The 19,680-nt window shown below is 46.0% G+C and overlaps 1 protein-coding gene across 6 annotated transcripts in view; it reads left to right on the top strand.

Annotated features, from left to right (window-relative positions):
• LOC139273780 (zinc finger protein 664-like) overlaps positions 1 to 19,680 on the top strand; it is a 92,024-nt gene that overhangs the window by 62,337 nt on the left and 10,007 nt on the right. For 2 of the 6 annotated variants that reach the window (XR_011595346.1, XR_011595345.1), the window contains exons 1-3: positions 5,839 to 5,936; positions 6,710 to 6,796; positions 14,621 to 14,735. The gene's annotated coding sequence lies outside the window, so the exon portion shown is untranslated. Of the gene's footprint in view, positions 1 to 5,838; positions 5,937 to 6,273; positions 6,341 to 6,709; positions 6,797 to 6,838; positions 7,125 to 14,620; positions 14,736 to 19,680 lie in introns of those variants that run through there. The other 4 variants (XR_011595347.1, XR_011595348.1, XR_011595349.1 and 1 more) reach the window with 4 other exon arrangements.

Below are 19,680 nucleotides of genomic sequence, written 5' to 3'. Positions count from 1 at the left end.
TGATATTCTGAAATTGGCGGGCTTTTTGAAATTGACCAACTGTCAGTTTCAGTTCAGCCAATCAGGATCCAGTAATCCCCGCCCTTCATTTTCACTTTCGGTGCTTGGGTCAAACTTGATTGGCGGTCGGGTTGCAGCCAATCACAGCCCCGGGGCGGACCCTCACACACTTTAAAAGGAGGCCCCAGAGGAGGCTCCGCATTAACAGTTCCTTTGTCCCAGATTGTGTTGAGGTCCGTTCAGAAAATGGCCAGGACCAAGCAGACAGCGCGCAAATCCACCGGAGGGAAAGCTCCTCGCAAACAGCTGGCGACCAAAGCGGCCCGGAAGAGCGCTCCGGCCACGGGCGGAGTGAAGAAGCCTCATCGCTACAGACCCGGCACCGTGGCTCTGAGGGAGATCCGCCGCTACCAGAAATCCACCGAGCTGCTGATCCGCAAACTGCCCTTCCAGCGCCTGGTGCGGGAGATCGCTCAGGACTTCAAGACCGACCTGCGCTTCCAGAGCTCGGCCGTCATGGCCCTGCAGGAGGCCAGTGAGGCTTACCTGGTGGGGCTCTTTGAGGACACCAACCTATGCGCCATCCACGCCAAGCGAGTCACCATCATGCCCAAAGACATCCAGCTCGCCCGCCGCATCCGCGGGGAGCGCGCTTAGACTCTCCCTGCCTCGGCTCCAAGCTTCAGCACCAAGTGCAACAACGGCTCTTTTCAGAGCCAACAAATCAGTAAAGGAAAGAGCTGCCATCTCCTATTACCAGAGCTTCGTGTTCATTAACCCATTGTAGGGACGGGCAGAGGGTGTGGGACTGATTACTGATCGTGTGTTCATATACCAGCTCCGTTCACATGGAAGTTATTGACGATTAACTGATGAGCCCTTTAATTTTTTCGGAAACTGACATCGGCTTTGCGTCGCTCTGACCTCTACTTCCCCGTGGCAGAGCATAGATTTCCTCATTCGGTGTTGCCGGAGAAATGTTTCTATGAGATCCCCTCTCATCCTTCTAAACCCCAGTGAATAAAAGCCCAGTCAATCCAGTCTCTCTTCATATGTCAGTCCAGCCATCCCCGGAATCAGTCTGGTGAACCTTCGCTGCACTCCCTCAATAGCAAGAACGTCCTTCCTCAGATTAGGAGACCAAAACTGAACACAATATTCCAGGTGAGGCCTCACCAAGGCCCTGTCGAACTGTAGTAAGACTTCCCTGCTCCTATACTCAAATCCCCTAGCTATGAAGGCCAACATACTATTTGCCTTCTTCACCACCTGCTGTACCTGAATGCAAACTTTCAATGACTGATGTACCATGACACCCAGGTCTCATTGCACCCCCGCCCCCCCCCCCCTCCCCATTACCTAATCTGCCGCCATTCAGATAATATTCTGCCTTTGTGTTTTTGCCCCCAAAGTGGATAACCTCACATTCATCCACATTATACTGCATCTGCCATGCATTTGCCCACTCACCTAACCTGTCCAGGTCACCCTGCAGCCTCTTAGCATTCTCCTCACAGCTCACACCACCACCCAGTATAGTGTCATCTGGAAACTTGGAGATATTACACTCAATTCCCTCATCCAAATCATTAATGTATATTGTAAATAGCTGGGGTCCCAGCACTGAGCCCTGTAGCACCCCACTAGTCACTGCCTGCCATTCTGAAAAGGACCCGTTAATCCCGACTCTCTGCTTCCTGTCTGCCAACCAGTTCTCTATCCACGTCAGTACATTACCCCAATAACATGTGCTTTAATTTTGCAAACCAATCTCTTGTGTAGGACCTTGTCAAAAGGCTAAATACACCAGCTCCACTGGTTCTCCCCTGTCCACTCTACTAGTTACATCCTGAAAAAATTCCAGAAGATTAGTCAAGCATGATTTCCCTTTCATGTTGACTTTGACCGATCCTGTCACTGCTTTCCAAATGCGCTGTTATTTCATTTTTAATAATTGATTCCAACATTTTCCCCACTACTGATGTTAGGCTAACTTGTCTATAATTATCCATTTTCTCTCTCCCTCATTTTTTAAAAAGTGGTGTTACATTAGCTACCCTCCAGTTCATAGGAACTGATCCAGAGTCGATAGAATGTTGGAAAATGACCACCAATGCATCCACTATTTCTAGGGCCACTTCCTTACATACTCTGGGATGCAGACTATCATGCCCCGGAGATTTATCGGCCTTCAATCCCATCAAATTCCCTAACACAATTTCCCGCCTAATAAGGATATCCTTCAGTTCCTCCTTCTCACTAGACCCTCGGTCCACTAGTACTTCCAGAAGAGTATTTGTGTCTTCCTTCATGAATATAGAAGCAAAGTATTTGTTCAATTAGTCTGCCATTTCTTTGTTCCCCATTATAAATTCACCTGAATCTGACTGCAAGGGACCTATGTTTGTCTTTACAAATCTTTTTCTCTTCACATATCAATAGAAGCTTTTGCAGTCAGTTTTTATGTACTCGGAAAGCTTCCTCTCATACTCTATTTTCCCCTTCCTAATTAAACCCTTTGTCCTCCTCTGCTGAATTCTAAATTTCTCCCAGTCCTCAGTTTTCTGCTTTTTGTGGCCAATTTATATGACGCTTCCTTGGATTTAACACTATCCTTAATTTCCTTTGTTAGCCACGGTTGAGCCACCTTCCCCATTTTATTTTTACTCCAGACAAGTATGTACAATTGTTGAAGTTCATCCATGTGATCCTTAAATTCTTGCCATTGCCTATCCACCATCAACCCTTTAAGGATCAGTTGCCAGTCTATTCTAGCCAATTCACATCTCATACCATCGAAGTTACCTTTCCTCAAGTTCAGGATCCTAGTCTCTGAAGTAACTGTGGCACTATCCATCTTAATAAAGAATTTTACCATATTATGGTCACTCTTCCTCAAGGGGCCTCGCACAACAAGATTGCTAATTAGTCCTTTCTCATTACACATCACCCAATCTAGGATGCCCCCCCCCACCCCCTCTAGTTGGTTCATCGACATATTGGTCGAGAAAACCATTCCTAACACACTCCAGGAAATCCTCCTCCACTGTATTGCTACCAGTTTGGTCAGCCCAATCTATATGTAGATTAAAGTCACCCATGATAACTGCTGTACCTTTATTGCACACATCCCTTATTTCTTGTTTGATGCTGTCCCCAACCTCACTACTACTGTTGAGTGGTCTGTACACAACTCCCACTAGCGTTTTCCACCCTTTGGCAACATACCTTCCTGCAGTCTTGATTGTGGCCACAGAAACGTCTATCTATTCCCCTTACAATAGAATCTCCTACCACTATAGCTCTCCCACTCTTTTTCCTGCCCTCCTGTGCAGCAGAGCCACCCACGGTGCCATGGACTTGGCTGCTGTTGTCCTGCCCTGATGAGTCATCCCCCCCAACAATACCCAAAGTGGTGTATCTGTTTTGGAGGGGGATGACCACAGGGAAATCTGCACTACCTTCCTTCCACTGCTCTTCCTGTTGGTCATCCATTCCCTATCTGTCGTGTAACCCTGACCTGTGGTAAGACCAACTCACTAAACGTGCTATTCATGGCATCCTCAGCATCGTGCATGCTCCAGAGAGAATCCACCCGCAGATCCTGTGCCACAATGCAGTCTGTCAGGAGCTGCAGCAGAGTACACTTCCTGCTAATGTAGCCATCAGGGACACTGGAAACATCCCTGCATTCCCACATAGCACAGGAGGAGCATGACACCTGTCCGAGCTCTCCTGCCAAGGCTTAACCCTTAGATCAACTTAATTTGGAAACAACAATGATAAAGGTTACCTACTGATAGGGAAAAGAAAAAGAAAAACTACTCACCAATCACCAGCCAATCACTTACCCCCTTGGCTGTGACGTCACCTTGCGATTTATTCTACTTCTTTGTTTACCTTCTGCAGCTGCACCTGCACCAGCTGGCCTCTCCGACTGTTGGGCCTTTTATAGGCCTCTCCGATGCTGCCCCAGACTCCCGCTGCTCGAACACCCGCCTCTCCGACTGTTGGGCCTTTTATAGGCCTCTCCGATGCTGCCCCAGACTCCCACTGCTCGAACACCCGCCTCTCCGAATGTTGGGCCTTTTATAGGCCTCTCCGATGCTGCCCCAGACTCCCACTGCTCGAACGCCCGCCTCTCCAATGCCGAGCCTTTTATAGGCATCTCCGACACTGCTCCAAACTCCCGCTGCTCGAATTCCCACCTCTCCAATGCCAAGCCTTTTATAGGCCTCTCTGACGCTGCCCGGGGCACAATGGACATGATATTTGCAGCGCGACAGCTGCAGAAAAAATGCAGGGAGCAGCGCCAGCCCTTATACATGGCCTTTTTCAACCTTACAAAGGCCTTTGTCAATGTCAACCACGAGGGTCTATGGAACTTCCTCCTCCATTTCGGATGCTCCCAAAAGTTTGTCAACATCCTTCAGCTGCTCCAAAGGACATGCAGGCCATGATCCTTACCAATGGATCCATTACAGACCCAATCCACGTCCGGACCGGGGTCACACAGGGCTGTGTCATTGCTCCAACCCTCTTCTCAATCGTCCTTGCTGCCATGCTCCACCTCACAGTCAACAAGCTCCCCATTGCAGTGGAACTAAATTACAGAACCAGTGGGAAGTTGTTTAAACTTTGCCGCCTCTAGGCCAGGTCCACGATCACCCCAACCTCTGTCGTTGAGCTACAGCACGCGGATGACACCTGCGTCTGCACACATTCTGAAGTTGAACTCCAGGATATAGTCGATGTAGTTACTGAGGCATTCAAGAGCATGGGCCTTACGCTAAACATCTGAAAGACAAAGGTCCTCCATCAGCCTGTCCTTGATCCACGGTGCAGCCCTCGACAACATGGATCATTTCCCATACCTCGGGAGCCTTGTATCAACAAAAGCAGACATTGATGATGAGATTCAACACCCCCTGCAGTGTGTAAGTGCAGCCTTCGGCCGCTTGAGGAAAAGAGTGTTCGAAGACCAGGCCCTCAGGCCTACCACCAAGCTCGTGTTCTACAGGACTGTGGTAATACCTGCCCTCCTGTATGACTCAGAGGCATGGACCATGTACAGCCGACACCTCAAGTTTCTGGAGAAATATCACCAATGATATCTCCGCAAGATCGTACAAATCCCCTGGGAGGGCAGGTGCACCAATATCAGCGTCCTTGTCCAGGCTAACATTCCCAGCATTGAAGCACTGACCACACTCGATCAGCACCGCTGGGCAGGCCACATAGTTCACATGCCAGACACGAGACTCCCAAAGCAAGTGCTCTATGCGGAGCTCCTTCATGGCAAATGAGCCAAAGGTGGGCAAGGGAAACATTACAAGGACACCCTCAAAGCCTCCCTGATAAAGTGCGACATCCCCACTGACACCTGGGAGTCCCTGGCCAAAGACGGCCCGAAGTGGAGGAAGTGCATCCGAGAGGGCGCTGAGCACTTCAAGTCTCATCGCTCAGAGCATGCAGAAACCAAGCGCAGGCAGCGGAAAGAGCGTGTGGCAAACCAGTCCCACACACCCGTTCCCTCAACGACTGTCTGTCCCACCTGCGACACAGTCTGTGGCTCTCGTATTGGACTGTTCAGCCAACAAAGAACTCACTTCAGGAGTGGAAGCAAGTCTTCCTCGATTCCGAGGAACTGCCTATGATGATGATAATGATAAACGTTCTCTGTCCTTGCCCCCCAGGCCCAGTTCCTTTGCTCAGATTTTGCTAAAAGTAAATTGGGAAAAGTTCACTTTGATTTTTAAAGGCTGAATTATTGCAGAGAGCTGCGCATGCGGGGATAAGCCCCGCCCCCTGTGTCGATTTCCAGTGAGCAGAAGAGCGCGTGCGCCCTCCCCTCCCCCAGTCTGTGAGCGCCATTCACTCAGTGAGCGGAAGCAGATGGTTTAAACAGCCGGGAATGGAGACACCGAGGTCCCGGGGTAAGGCAGCGAGCAGCAGCCTCCTTACAGCAGCACATCGCTTTGGGAGCGTGTCCGCAGATGGGCTCAGAGATCGGCACTGAGTCCGGGGGAAGTTCAGGGGGAGTCGGGGTCTGTGTATAACAGGCGGAGTGGATCAAGAACTGGTCTCAGTGCGTGGAGTGAGTGGGGGAAGGGAGAGGCCATTCTCGGGCTGTGTGTGGACAGCGTGTGTCCCGGGTAAGGGAGACAGAATGGGAAGGATCTGCTGTTGACAATCATTGCTGCTTTCTCCCTGCAAACCAGTAGTGAACGTTCCTGCTTTAGTTCCAGTCTCACCATGTTTGTTGTCATTGGACAGCGAGCAGTGGAAGCAGAGCCGGACACTGAGGATTTATACAAGGAGCATCTATTGCAGGCACCGGGTGAGAAATGTGAAGGACACGTTTTAAACAGCGGCTCTTTGTTTTTGGTTGAACGGTTAGTGCCCTGGGAGAGGGGAGCAGCAATCTGAGCTGTGTAAAAGTCCGTGCTCCATCGGGTCGTCCCATTCCTGAAGCAGGGCAGGGGTTGGGTTGTGTCTGGATGTCAGTAACTTGCTGCAAATCTGCCCAACACACTTGGTGTGCAGAAGCTGAGTACTGCAGTGGAGTCAGACACTGACACTGTTTGTATCGCTGGCTTCCCTTTGTGAATGTTCATAATGAATATTAAGTGAACGATTATATTCATCACTTTAGTCTTTTCTACCTCTCCTGTTGTTGAATGATCAGAAATACATTTTATTCCGACAGGCAAGGAATTGAAGGAACCGGAAATGTGAAGTTTCTTCCACCTGAAACATTTGGAACAGTGTAACCAGCTGCTTGTAAACACAGTAGGTACGGTACCTATCACAGTGTCATCATCACAGCAGTCCCTTGAACGAGGGTGACTTGCTTCCACATGAGTTCACAGATGTTTCAATGAAGGACCCGATATTCCAGTCCTGAACTCCAATTGAAGGGTGCAAGATGCCTGTGCCTGGTTTGTTTTAACGTGTGGTGACCGTTGCACATCAGCCACCACACGAACTTGACAGAGCTCGGCCTTTATCCAGTGGCAAGGGTTAACCAAGATGACTGGAGACCTGCTCTGCTGCACGGATCTAATGCGCACACATATCACAGTGTGGGCTGGCCCATTCTGCCCTGGGCCTCTAGTGTGCAGGTACACACAGATTATCCGAATTAAACATGTTTGTGGTGCTGAATGGCCTGCTCCTATTCCTGTGTAACAGGCCTGAGGGGGTTAATAGCCACCTTCTGTTCCTAATTTAACAGACCAGAGATACTGAGTGGTCTTCTCATGTTCCTAATGTAATAAACACGAGGGACATAATGGCTTTCTCCTGTTCATATGTAACAAGCTCTAGGGGCAGAATGACCTTTCCCTGTACCTATGTATCAGGCTAGAATGGGATAAATGGCCTCCTTTAGTTAGAAACATAGAAACTAGGTGCAGGAGCAGGCCATTCGGCCCTTCTAGCCTGCATCGCCATTCAATGAGTTCATGGCTGAACATGCAACTTCAGTACCCCATTCCTGCTTTCTCACCATACCCCTTGATCCCCTTAGTAGTAAGGACTACATCTAACTCTTTTTTGAATATATTTATTGAATTGGCCTCAACAACTTTCTGTGGTAGAGAATTCCACAGGTTCACCACTCTCTGGGTGAAGAAGTTCCTCCTCATCTCGGTCCTAAATGGCTTACCCCTTATCCTTAGACTGTGACCCCTGGTTCTGGACTTCCCCAACATTGGGAACATTCTTCCTGCATCTAACCTGTCTAAACCCATCAGAATTTTAAACGTTTCTATGAGGTCCCCTCGCATTCTTCTGAACTCCAGTGAATACAAGCCCAGTTGATCCAGTCTTTCTTAATAGGTCAGTCCCGCCATCTCGGGAATCAGTCTGGTGAACCTTCGCTGCACTCCCTCAATAGCAAGAATGTCCTTCCTCAGGTTAGGAGACCAAAACTGTATACAATACTCCAGGTGTGGCCTCACCAATGCCCTGTACAACTGTAGCAACACCTCCCTGCCCCTGTACTCAAATCCCCTCGCTATGAAGGCCAACATGCCATTTACTTTCTTAACCGCCTGCTGCACCTGCATGCCAACCTTCAATGACTGATGTACCATGACACCCAGGTCTTGTTGCACCTCCACTTTTCCTAATCTGTCACCATTCAGATAATAGTCTGTCTCTCTGTTTTTACCACCAAAGTGGATAACCTCACATTTATCCACATTATAATTCATCTGCCATGCATTTGCCCACTCACCTAACCTACCTAAGTCGCTCTGCAGCCTCATAGCATCCTCCCCGCAGCTCACACTGCCACCTAACTTAGTGTCATCCGCAAATTTGGAGATACTACATTTAATCCCCTCGTCTAAATCATTAATGTACAGTGTAAACAGCTGGGGCCCCAGCACAGAACCTTGCGGTGTAAATGTAGATTCTTTTCTCTCAATCTGGTTCAGCAAAATTACTGAAACGAATACCGTTTATGCTTTTAAAAAAAGCAAGCTTTTATTTAAAAAGCAAATCCCGATCGGGGACCTTATCAGACAGAAGGAATGCAACTCTGATAGATCGCACCCACTTCCTACGGACAAAGTGACGTTACATTGTAAAGGGACGACGGTTATACATTTTCGGCAAAAGATAACAAGATAGGGCTAGAGTGACATCCTAGTCCAGCCGATCCCTTTTGATCCCTCTTTCCCTTTGTCCACTCATAAGCCGACCTAAGTATGGTCTGATTTTAAACAAAGATCTTCTGTTAATGTTTCAGGTTAATAACATGATTTAATAAGACCTTGAGGTTTTTCTGCAAGCTGTGGGTTTTGTTTCAATATGTGTTAGTGTTGTAACATTTCGCAGTCTCGAGTCTGAGATGTCATGGCTATTCCTCCATGAATTCTTTGTTAGCTTGTACTGTCCCTATACAATTCCCACGTTCTCAACTTCAATGTCTCTATACATTTTTAAACATTCACAGCGGTACCCCACTAGTCACCGCCTGCCATTCTGAAAAGTACCCATTTACTCCTACTCTTTGCTTCCTGTCTGACAACCAGTTCTCAATCCATGTCAGCACACTACCCCCAATCCCATGTGCTTTAACTTTGCACATTAATCTCTTGTGTGGGACCTTGTCGAAAGCCTTCTGAAAGTCCAAATATACCACATCAACTGGTTCTCCTTTGTCCACTCTACTGGAAACATCCTCAAAAAATTCTGGAAGATTTGTCAAGCATGATTTCCCTTTCACAAATCCATGCTGACTTGGACCTATCATGCCACCTCTTTCCAAATGCGCTGCTATGACATCCTTAATAATTGATTCCATCATCTTACCCACTATCGATGTCAGGCTGACCGGTCTATAATTCCCTGTTTTCTCTCTCCCTCCTTTTTTAAAAAGTGGGGTTACATTGGCTACCCTCCACTCGATAGGAACTGATCCAGAGTCAATGGAATGCTGGAAAATGACTGTCAATGCATCCGCTATTTCCAAGGTCACCTCCTTAAGTACTCTGGGATGCAGCCCATCAGGCCCTGGGGATTTATCGGCCTTCAATCCCATTAATTTCCCCAAGACAATTTCCCGACTAATAAGGATTTCCCTCAGTTCCTCCTCCTTACTAGACCCTCTGACCCCTCTTATATCCGGAAGGTTGTTAATGCCCTCCTTAGTGAATACCGAACCAAAGTACTTGTTTAATTGGTCCGCCATTTCTTTGTTCCCCATTATGAAACAGATTCCAGGGGCTGAATAGCCACTTCTATTCCTGTGTAACAGACTCCAGGGGCTAAATAGTCTCCTCCAGTTCCTATGTAACAAGCTCGAGAGGCTGAATGCCCTCCTCCTGTTCCCCTGAAACAGTCCCGCGGGGATGAATGCCCTTGTCCTATTCCTAATGTAACAGACCCGAGGGGCAGAATTGCTTCCTCCTACTGCTTTCTAACTCCAATTGCTGAATGGCCCTCTCCAGTTCCTAATGTAATCAGCTTGAGTTGCTGTATGGCCTCCTCCAGTCCCTATATGACTTCCTCGAAGGGTTGAACGGCCTTCTCCTGTTCCCATGTCACAGGGTCAAAGGGCTGAATGGCCTGCTTGTGATCCTAATTTAACATGCTTGAGGGGCTGAATATCCTCCCCCAGTTCCTATATAACATGTGCGAGGGGCTGAAAGACCTCCTCCAATTCCTCTAACAGGCTGGAGGTGCTGAATGGGCACCTCCTGTTCCTGGTTAACAGTTCCGAGGGGTGGAATTGGCCTACTCCTGTTCCGATGTAACAGACCCAAGGGACTGAGGGTCTTCTCCTGTTCCTAATGTAAGAAGCACGAGGGGATGAAAAACTTCCTGCTGTTCCCATGTCACAGAATCAAAGGCTGCGTGGTCTGCTCGTGTTTCTAATGTTAGAGAGGCTGAATTTCCTCTTCCCATATAACAGAATGGAAGGGCTGAATGGCATCCTCCTGATCCAATGTAACAGGCTCGAGGGGAAGAATAGCCTCATCCTGTTCCTGTCTAACAACATTCAGTGCTGAACAGCCACCTCCTGTTCCTGTGTAATAAGTTAAATGGGATGAGTGGCCTCCTCCAGTTGCAATATAACATGTGCGACTGGCTTATTGTCCTCTTCCAGTTCCTATAACATTGTCGGTGGGCTGAATGGCCTCCTCCAGTTCCTACATAACATTCTTGAGGGTCTGAATGGCCTACTCCTGTTCCGATGTGAAAGGCTCCAGAGGATGGATGGCCTCCTCTATTCCTGTGTAACAGTATCCAGTCGATGCATCGCCTCCACCAATTCCTTTATAGCAAGGCTGTGGTTCTGAATGCCCACCTCCTGTTTCTATGCAACAAACTTGAGGGTCTGAATGGCCTCCTATTATTCATTTGTAACAGGTTTGAGGGGCTGAATGGTGTCCATCTATTCCTGTAAAGCAAACTCCAGGGCTAAAAGGCCCACTCCAGTTCCTAATGTAACAGAGTCGAAGGGCAGAATGGCTTACTGTTCCTGTGTAACAGGATCCAAGGACTGAATGGGCCTCCTCCACTTCTAATGAATGGCCTCCCCCTGTTCCAAATGTAACAGACTCGAGGAATTGAATGGGCCTCCTCCAGTTCCAATGTAACAGGCTTGAGGGACTGAATGGCCTCCTCCTGTTCCTTATGTAACAGACTCGAGGGACTGAATGGCCTCCTCCTGTTCCAATGTAACAGACTCGAGGGACTGAATGGCCTCCCCTTGTTCCTTATATAACAGGCTCATAAGAACATAAGAATTAGGAACAGGAGTAGGCCATCTAGCCCCTCGAGCCTGCTCCGCCACTCAACAAGATCATGGCTGATCTGGCCGTGGACTCAGCTCCACTTACCCGCCCGCTCCCCATAACCCTTAATTCCCTTATTGGTTAAAAATCTATCTATCTGTAATTTGAATACATTCAATGAGCTAGCCTCAACTGCTTCCTTGGGCAGAGAATTCCACAGATTCACAACCCTCTGGGAGAAGAAATTCCTTCTCAACTCGGTTTTAAATTGGCTCCCCCGTATTTTGAGGCTATGCTCCCAAGTTCTAGTCTCCCTGACCAGTGGAAACAACCTCTCTGCCTCTATCTTGTCTATACCTTTCATTATTTTAAATGTTTCTATAAGATCAACACTCATCCTTCTGAACTCCAATGAGTAAAGACCCAGTCTACTCAATCTATTATCAAAAGGTAACTCCCTCATCTCCGGAATCAGCCTAGTGAATCGTCTCTGTACCCTCTCCAAAGCTAGTATATCCTTCCTTAAGTAAGGTGACCAAAAGTGCACGCAGTACTCCAGGTGCAGCCTCACCAATATCCTATACAGTTGCAGCAAGACCTCCCTGCTTTTGTACTCCATCCCTCTCGCAATGAAGGCCAACATTCCATTCGCCTTCCTGATTACCTGCTGCACCTGCAAACTAATTTTTTGGGATTCATGCACAAGGACCCCCAGGTCCCTCTGCACCGCAGCATGTTGTAATTTCTCCCCATTCAAATAATATTCCCTTTTACTGTTTTTTTTTTCCAAGGTGGATGACCTCACATTTTCCGACATTGTATTCCATCTGCCAAACCTTAGCCCATTCACTTAACCTATCTAAATTTCTTTGCAGCCTCTCTGTGTCCTCTACACAACACACTTTCCCACTAATCTTTGTGTCATCTGCCAATTTTGTTACACTACACTCTGTCCCCTCTTCCAGGTCATCTATGTATATTGTAAACAGTTGTGGTCCCAGCACCGATCCCTGTGGCACACCACTAACCACCGATTTCTAACCCAAAAAGGACCCATTTATCCCGACTCTCTGCTTTCTCTTAGCCAGCCAATTCTCTATCCATGCTAATACATTTCCTCTGACTCCGCGTACCTTTATCTTCTGCAGTAACCTTTTGCGTGGCACCTTATCGAATGCCTTTTGGAAATCTAAATACACCACATCTTCTATCCACCATGCTCGTTATATACGCAAAGAATTCCAGTAAATTAGTTAAACATGATTTCCCCTTCATAAATCCATGTTGCATCTGCTTGATTGCACTGTTCCTATCTAGATGTCCCGCTATTTCTTCCTTAATGATAGCTTCAAGAATTTTCACCACTACAGATGTTAAACTAACCAGCCTATAGTTACCTGCCTTTTGTCTGCCCTCTTTTTTTAAACAAAGGCGTTACATTAGCTGCTTTCCAATCTGCTGGTACCTCCCCAGAGTCCAGAGAATTTTGGTCGATTATAAGGAATGAATCTGCTATAACTTCCGTCTCTTTTAATACCCTGGGATGCATTTCATCAGGACCAGGGGACTTGTCTACCTTGAGATCCATTAGCCTGTCCAGCACTACCCCCCCTAGTGATAGTGATTGTCTCAAGCTCCTCCCTTCCCACATTCCCGTGACCAGCAATTTTTGGCATGTTTTTTGTGTCTTCCACTGTGAAAACCGAAGCAAAATAATTGTTCAAGGTCTCAGCCATTTCCACATTTCCTATTATTAAATACCCCTTCTCATCTTCTAAGGGACCAACATTTACTTTAGTCACTCTTTTCCATTTTATCTATCGGTAAAAGCTTTTACTATCTGTTTTTATGTTTTGCGCAAGTTTACTTTTGTAATCTATCTTTCCTTTCTTTATTGCTTTCTTAGTCATTCTTTGCTGTCGTTTAAAATTTTCTCAATCTTCTAATTTCCCACTAACCTTGGCCACCTTATACGCATTGGTTTTTAACTTGATACTCTCCTTTATTTCCTTGGTTATCCATGGCTGGTTATCCCTTCTCTTACTGCCCTTCTTTTTCACTGGAATATATTTTTGTTGAGCACTATGAAAGAACTCCTTAAAAGTCCTCCACTGTTCCTCAATTGTGCCACCGTTTAGTCTGTGTTCCCAGTCTACTTTAGCCAACTCTGCCCTCATCCCACTGTAGTCCCCTTTGTTTAAGCATAGTATGCTCGTTTGAGACACTACTTCCTCACCCTCAATCTGCATTACAAATTCAACCATACTGTGATCACTCATTCTGAGAGGATCTTTTACTCAGAGATCGTTTATTATTCCTGTCTCATTACACAGGACCAGATCTAAGATAGCTTGCTCCCTTGTAGGTTCTGTAACATACTGTATGAAGAAACAATCCCGTATGCATTCTATGAATTCCTCCTCAAGGCTACCCCGTGCGATTTTATTTGACCAATCGATATGTAGGTTAAAATCGCCCATGATTACTGCCGTTCCTTTTTCATATGCCTCCATTATTCCCTTTATTATTGTCTGCCCCACCGTGAAGTTATTATTTGGGGGCCTATAATCTACGCCCACCAGTGACTTTTTCCCCTTACTATCTCTAATCTCCACCCACAATGATTCAACATTTTGTTCATTAGAGCCAATATCGTCTCTCTCAACTGCCCTGATATTATCCTTGATTAACAGAGCTACCCCACCTCCTTTCCCTTCTTGTCTATCTTTCAGAATTGTCAGATACCCCTGTATGTTTAATTCCCAGTCTTGGCCACCCTGCAACCACGTTTCTGTAATGGCCACCAAATCGTACCCATTTGTAATGATTTGTGCCATCAACTCATTTACTTTGTTTCGAATGCTGCGTGCGTTTAGGTAAAGTGTTTTAATACTAGTTTTTAAACCATGATTTTTAGTTCTGACCCCTCCTGCAGCCCCTTTATATTCATACATATTGTCCCTTCCTATCACCAGGCTCGAGGGACTGAATGGCCTCCTCCTGTTCCAATGTAACAGGCTCGAAGGACTGAATGGCCTCCCCCTGTTCCTTATGTAACAGGCTCGAGGGACTGAATGGCCTCCTCCTGTTCCAATGTAACAGGCTCGAGGGACTGAATGGCCTCCTCCTGTTCCTTATGTAACAGGCTCGAAGGTATGATTTGCCTCCAGGTTCCATGTGCTGAAAGGCCTCCAAGTTCCAAGATCCAGGGACTGTTCTTCCCCGTTGTTTTGGAAATAGCATCGGCAGTAAACAGGAGCTCAATGCTTCTTGCCCACCAGCTCTCTGATCAGGCTCCTCGCACTGATTATGTTTTCTCATCTCGCTCAAACGTCCCCAAATGTTGCTTTCTTTTCCATCACCTCTAGAGTTATTAGCCAAGTTTGCATCGAGCAAATCGTGATCTCACCAGCAACAGCACTTTCCCGATGGTTATCCACGAGGCTGCTTCTGACATTTTCTTCTGCGTAAATGTTAACCACCGTAAGTAACTGAAAAGTTTCATTTCTACAGCAACAACAAACACTTGCATTTATGACAGATACCGAATAAATCCCACACTCACTCCCTGTACCCCTGACTGATAGATACAGAGTGAATCCCACACTCACTCCCTGTACCCCTGACTGATAGATACAGAGTGAATCCCACATTCACTCACTGTACCACAGGCTCAGATACAGAGTGAATCCCACACTCACTCACTGTACCACAGACTCAGATACAGAGTGAATCCCACACTCACCCCCTGTACCCCTGACTGTCAGATACAGAATGAATTGCACACTCACTGTACCCCTGACAGCTATGGTTTATATCATGTACTAATAGCTCGTCTCTACTCCAAATATTTCTGAATCTCATTCATCCAATATAATGCAAAAAACTATTGTCTGTTGGGGTAGTCTCTGATCTGTAAATTTCACAGATGTAGGATCAAACAACTCGCATACCAGGAACTGACAGGTACAGAGGAAACACCCACTCACTTACCCCAGAATATGAGATACAGAATAAAACCCACACTCACATACTATAAACTGACAGGTACAGAATAAAACCCACACTCACATACCAGAAAGTGACAGATACAGAATAAAACCCACACTCACATACCAGAAACTAACAGGTACAGAGGAAACACACACTCGCTTACCCCAGATTGAGAGATACAGAATGAATCCCACATTCACATTGCACAAACTGACATATAAAGGTAAAAATCCACACTCGGATACCAGAAACTGACACCCCGCACATCTACCACAAACTGACAGGTACAAAAAAAAACACAATCACATCCCAGAAACTGACAGGTACATATTAATTCCTACACTCGCACAGCAGGAACTGACAAGTACAGAATAAAACCCACATTCACATAACAGAAACTGACAGGTACAGAATACAATCAACACACAGATTCCAGAAACTGACAGGTACCAATTAAACCCAATACTCCCATGCCAGAATCTGACAGGTACAGAATGCAATTCACACTCTGATCCAAAAAACTGACAGATACTGGTCAATATCCACATTCACATACCAGAAGCTGATGATATAGGTTAAAGTACACACTCATCTACCAGAAACTGACCGGTACATGATAAAACACACACTGACATAACAGAAACTGACAGATACAGATAAAGACCACACTCAGATACCAGAAACTGACAGATACAAAATAAAACCCACACACACATACCAGAAACTGACCAACTGACAGAAATAAAGGACAGTATCCAACTAAAAACAAGGGCGTACAAAGTGGCCAAACTAGTGGGAGGACAGAAGACTGGGAAGCTTTTAAAAGCCAGCGAAGAATGACTAAAAAAATGACTAAGAAAGGGAAGATAGACTATGAAAGTAAACTAGCACAAAATATAAAAACAGACAGCAAGAGTTTCTATAGGTATATAAAAAGGAAAAGGGTGGCTAAGGTAAATGTTGGTCCCTTAGAGGACGAGACCGGGGAATTAGTAATGGGGCTCATGGAGATGGCAGAAACTCTGAACAAATATTTTGTATCAGTCTTTATGGTAGAGGGCACTAACAATATTCCAACAGTGGATAGTCAAGTGGCTATAGGGGGGAGGAGATGGTACTCAGTAAGGTAATGGGATTAAAGGCAGATAAATCCCCTGGACCTGATGTCTTGCATCCGAGGGTCTGAAGAGAAGTAGCGGCAGGGATAATGGATGCATTGGTTGTAATTTACCAAAATTCCCTGGATTCTGCGGAGGTCCCAGTAGATTGGAAAACTGAAAATGTAACGCCCCTATTTCAAAAAGGAAGCAGACAAAAAGCAAGAAACAATGGACCAGTTAGCCTAACATCTGTGGTTGGGAAAATGTTGGAGTCCATTATTAAAGAAGCAGTAGCAGGTCATTTGGATAAGCAAAATTCGGTCAGGCAGAGTCAGCATGGAATAATGAAGGGGAAGTCATAGAAACATAGAAAATAGGTGCAGGAGTAGGCCATTCGGCCCTTCGAGCCTGCACCACCATTCAATAAGATCATGGCTGATCATTCACCTCAGTACCCCTTTCCTGCTTTCTCTCTATATATACCCCTTGATCCCTTTAGCCGTAAGGGCCTTATCTAACTCTCCCTTGAATATATCCAATGAACTGGCATCAACAACTCCATGCGGTAGGGAATTTCACAGGTTAACAACTCTCTGAGTGAAGAAGTTTCTGCTCATTTCAGTCCTAAATGGCTTAGCCCTTCTCCTTAGACTATGTCCCCTGGTTCTGGACTTCCCCAACATCGGGAACATTCTTCCTGCATCTAACCTGTCCAGTTCCGTCAGAATTGAAAATGTTCGACGCGATCCCCTCTCATCCTTCTAAATTTCAGTGAATACAGTCCGAGTCGATCCAGTCCCTCCTCATATGTCAGTTTTGCCATCCCGGGAAGCAGTCTGGTAAATCTTCGCTGTACTTCCTCAATAGCAAAAACGTCCTTCCTCAGATTAGGAGACCAAAACTGAACACAATATTCCAGGTGAGGCCTCACTAAGGCTCTGCACAACTGCAGTAAGACCTCCCTGCTCCTATACTCAAATCCCCTAGCTATGAGGGCCAACATACCATTTGCCGCCTTCACCACCTGCTGTACCTGCATGCCAAATTTCAATGACTGATGTACCATGACACCCAGGGTCTCGCTGCACCTCCCCTTTTCCTAATCTGCCGCCATTCAGATAATATTCTGCCTTTGTGTTTTTACCACCAAAGTGGATAATCTCACATTTATCCACATTATACTGATTCTGCCATGCGTTTGCCCACTCACCTAACCTGTCCAAGTCACCCTGCAGCCTTTTAGCGTCCTCCTCACAGCTCACTCTGCCACCCAGCTTAGTGTCATCTGCAAACTTGGCGATATTACACTCAATTCCCTCATCCAAATCATTAATGTATATTGTAAATAGCTGGGGTCCCAGCACTGAACCCTGCGGTATCCCACTAGTCACTGCCTGCCATTCTGAAAAGGACCCGTTTATTCCAACTCTCTGCTTCCTGTCTGCCAACCAGTTCGCTATCCACGTCAGTACATTACCCCCAATACCATGTGCTTTAATTTTGCACACCAATCTCTTGTGTGGGACCTTGTCAAAAGCCTTTTGAAAGTCCAAATGCACCACATCCACTGGTTCTCCCTTGCCCACTCTACCAGTTACATCCTAAAAAAATTCTAGATTTGTCAAGCATGATTTCCCTTTCATAAATCCCTGCTGACTTGGGCTGATCCCATCATTGCTTTCCAAATGTGCTGCTATTTCATCTTTAATAATTTATTCCAACATTTTTCCCACTACTGATGTCAGGCTAACCGGTCTACAATTATCCATTTTCTCTCTCCCTCCTTTTTTAAAAAGTGGTGTTACATTAGCTACCCTCCAGTTCATAGGAACTGATCCAGAGTCGATAGACTGTTGGAAAATGTCACCAATGCATCCACTATTTCTAGGGCTACTTCCTTAAGTACTCTGGGATGAAGACTATCAGGGCCCAGGGATTTATTGGCCTTCAATCCCATCAATTTCCCTAACACCATTTCCCGCCTAATAAGGATTTCCTTCAGTTCCTCCTTCTCACTAGACCCTTGGTCCCCTAGTATTTCCGGAAGGTTATTTGTGTCTTCTTTCGTGAAGACAGAACCAAAGTACTTGTTTAACTGGTCCGCCATTTCTTAGTTCCCCATTACAAATTCACCCAAATCTGACTGCAAGGGACCTACATTTGTTTTCACTTTTTTGTTTGTTTGGTTTTTTTTCTTTTTCTTTTCACATATCTATAGAAGCTTTTGCGGTCAGTTTTCACGTTCCCAGCAAGCTTCCTCTCATACTCTCTTTTTCCCATCCTAATTAAACCCTTTGTCCTCCTCTGCTATATTACAAAATTCTACCAGTCCTCAGGTTTGCTGCTTTTTCTGGTCAATTTATATGCCTCTTTCTTGGATTTAACAACTATCCTTAATTTCCTTTGTTAGCCACAGTTGAGCCACCTTCCCCATTTTATTTTTACTCCAGACAGGGATGTACAATTGTTGAAGTTCATCCATGTGATCTTTAAATGTTTGCCATTGCCTATCCACCGTCAACCCTTTAAGTATCACTTGCCAGTCTATTCTAGCCAATTCATGTCTCATACCATCAAAGTTACCTTTCCTTAAGTTCAGGACCCTAATCTCTGAATTAACTGTGTCACTCTCCATCTTAAAGAATTCTACCATATTATAGTCACTCTTCCCAAGGGGCCTCGCACAACAAGATTGTTAATTAGTCCCTTCTCATTACACATCACCCAGTCTAGGATGGCCAGCCCTCTAGTTGGTTTCTCGACATATTGGTCTAGAAAACCATCCCTAATACACTGCAGGAAATCCTCCTCCACCGCATTGCTACCAGTTTGGTTAGCCCAATCAATATGTAGATTAAAGTCGCCCATGATAACTGCTGTATCTTTATTGCACACATCTCTAATTTCTTGTTTGATGCTGTCCCCAATCTCACTACTACTGTTTGGTGGTCTGTACACAACTCACACTTGTGTTTTCTGCCCATTGGTATTCCGCAGCTCCACCCATAGCGATTCCACATCATCCAGGCTAATGTCCTTCCTTACTATTGCATTAATTTCCTCTTTAACCAACAATGCCACCCCACCTCCTTTTCCTTTCTGTCTATCCTTCCTAAATATTGAATACCCTTGGATGTTGAGTTCCCAGCCTTGGTCACCCTGGAGCCATGTCTCCATGATGCCAATTACATCATATCCGTAATCTGCTATCTGTGCAATTAATTCGTCCACCTTATTCCGAATACTCCTCGCATAGAGGCACAGAGCCTTCAGGCTTGTCTTTTTAACACACTTTGTCCCTTTAGAATTTTGCTGTAATTTGGCCCTTTTTGCTT

The sequence above is a fragment of the Pristiophorus japonicus genome, chromosome 9 (assembly GCF_044704955.1).
Source record: "Pristiophorus japonicus isolate sPriJap1 chromosome 9, sPriJap1.hap1, whole genome shotgun sequence".
Classification (NCBI taxonomy): Eukaryota; Metazoa; Chordata; class Chondrichthyes; family Pristiophoridae; genus Pristiophorus; species Pristiophorus japonicus.
The sequence above is the reverse complement of the archived record's forward strand: the minus strand, read 5'-3'. Positions and strand labels throughout refer to the sequence as shown.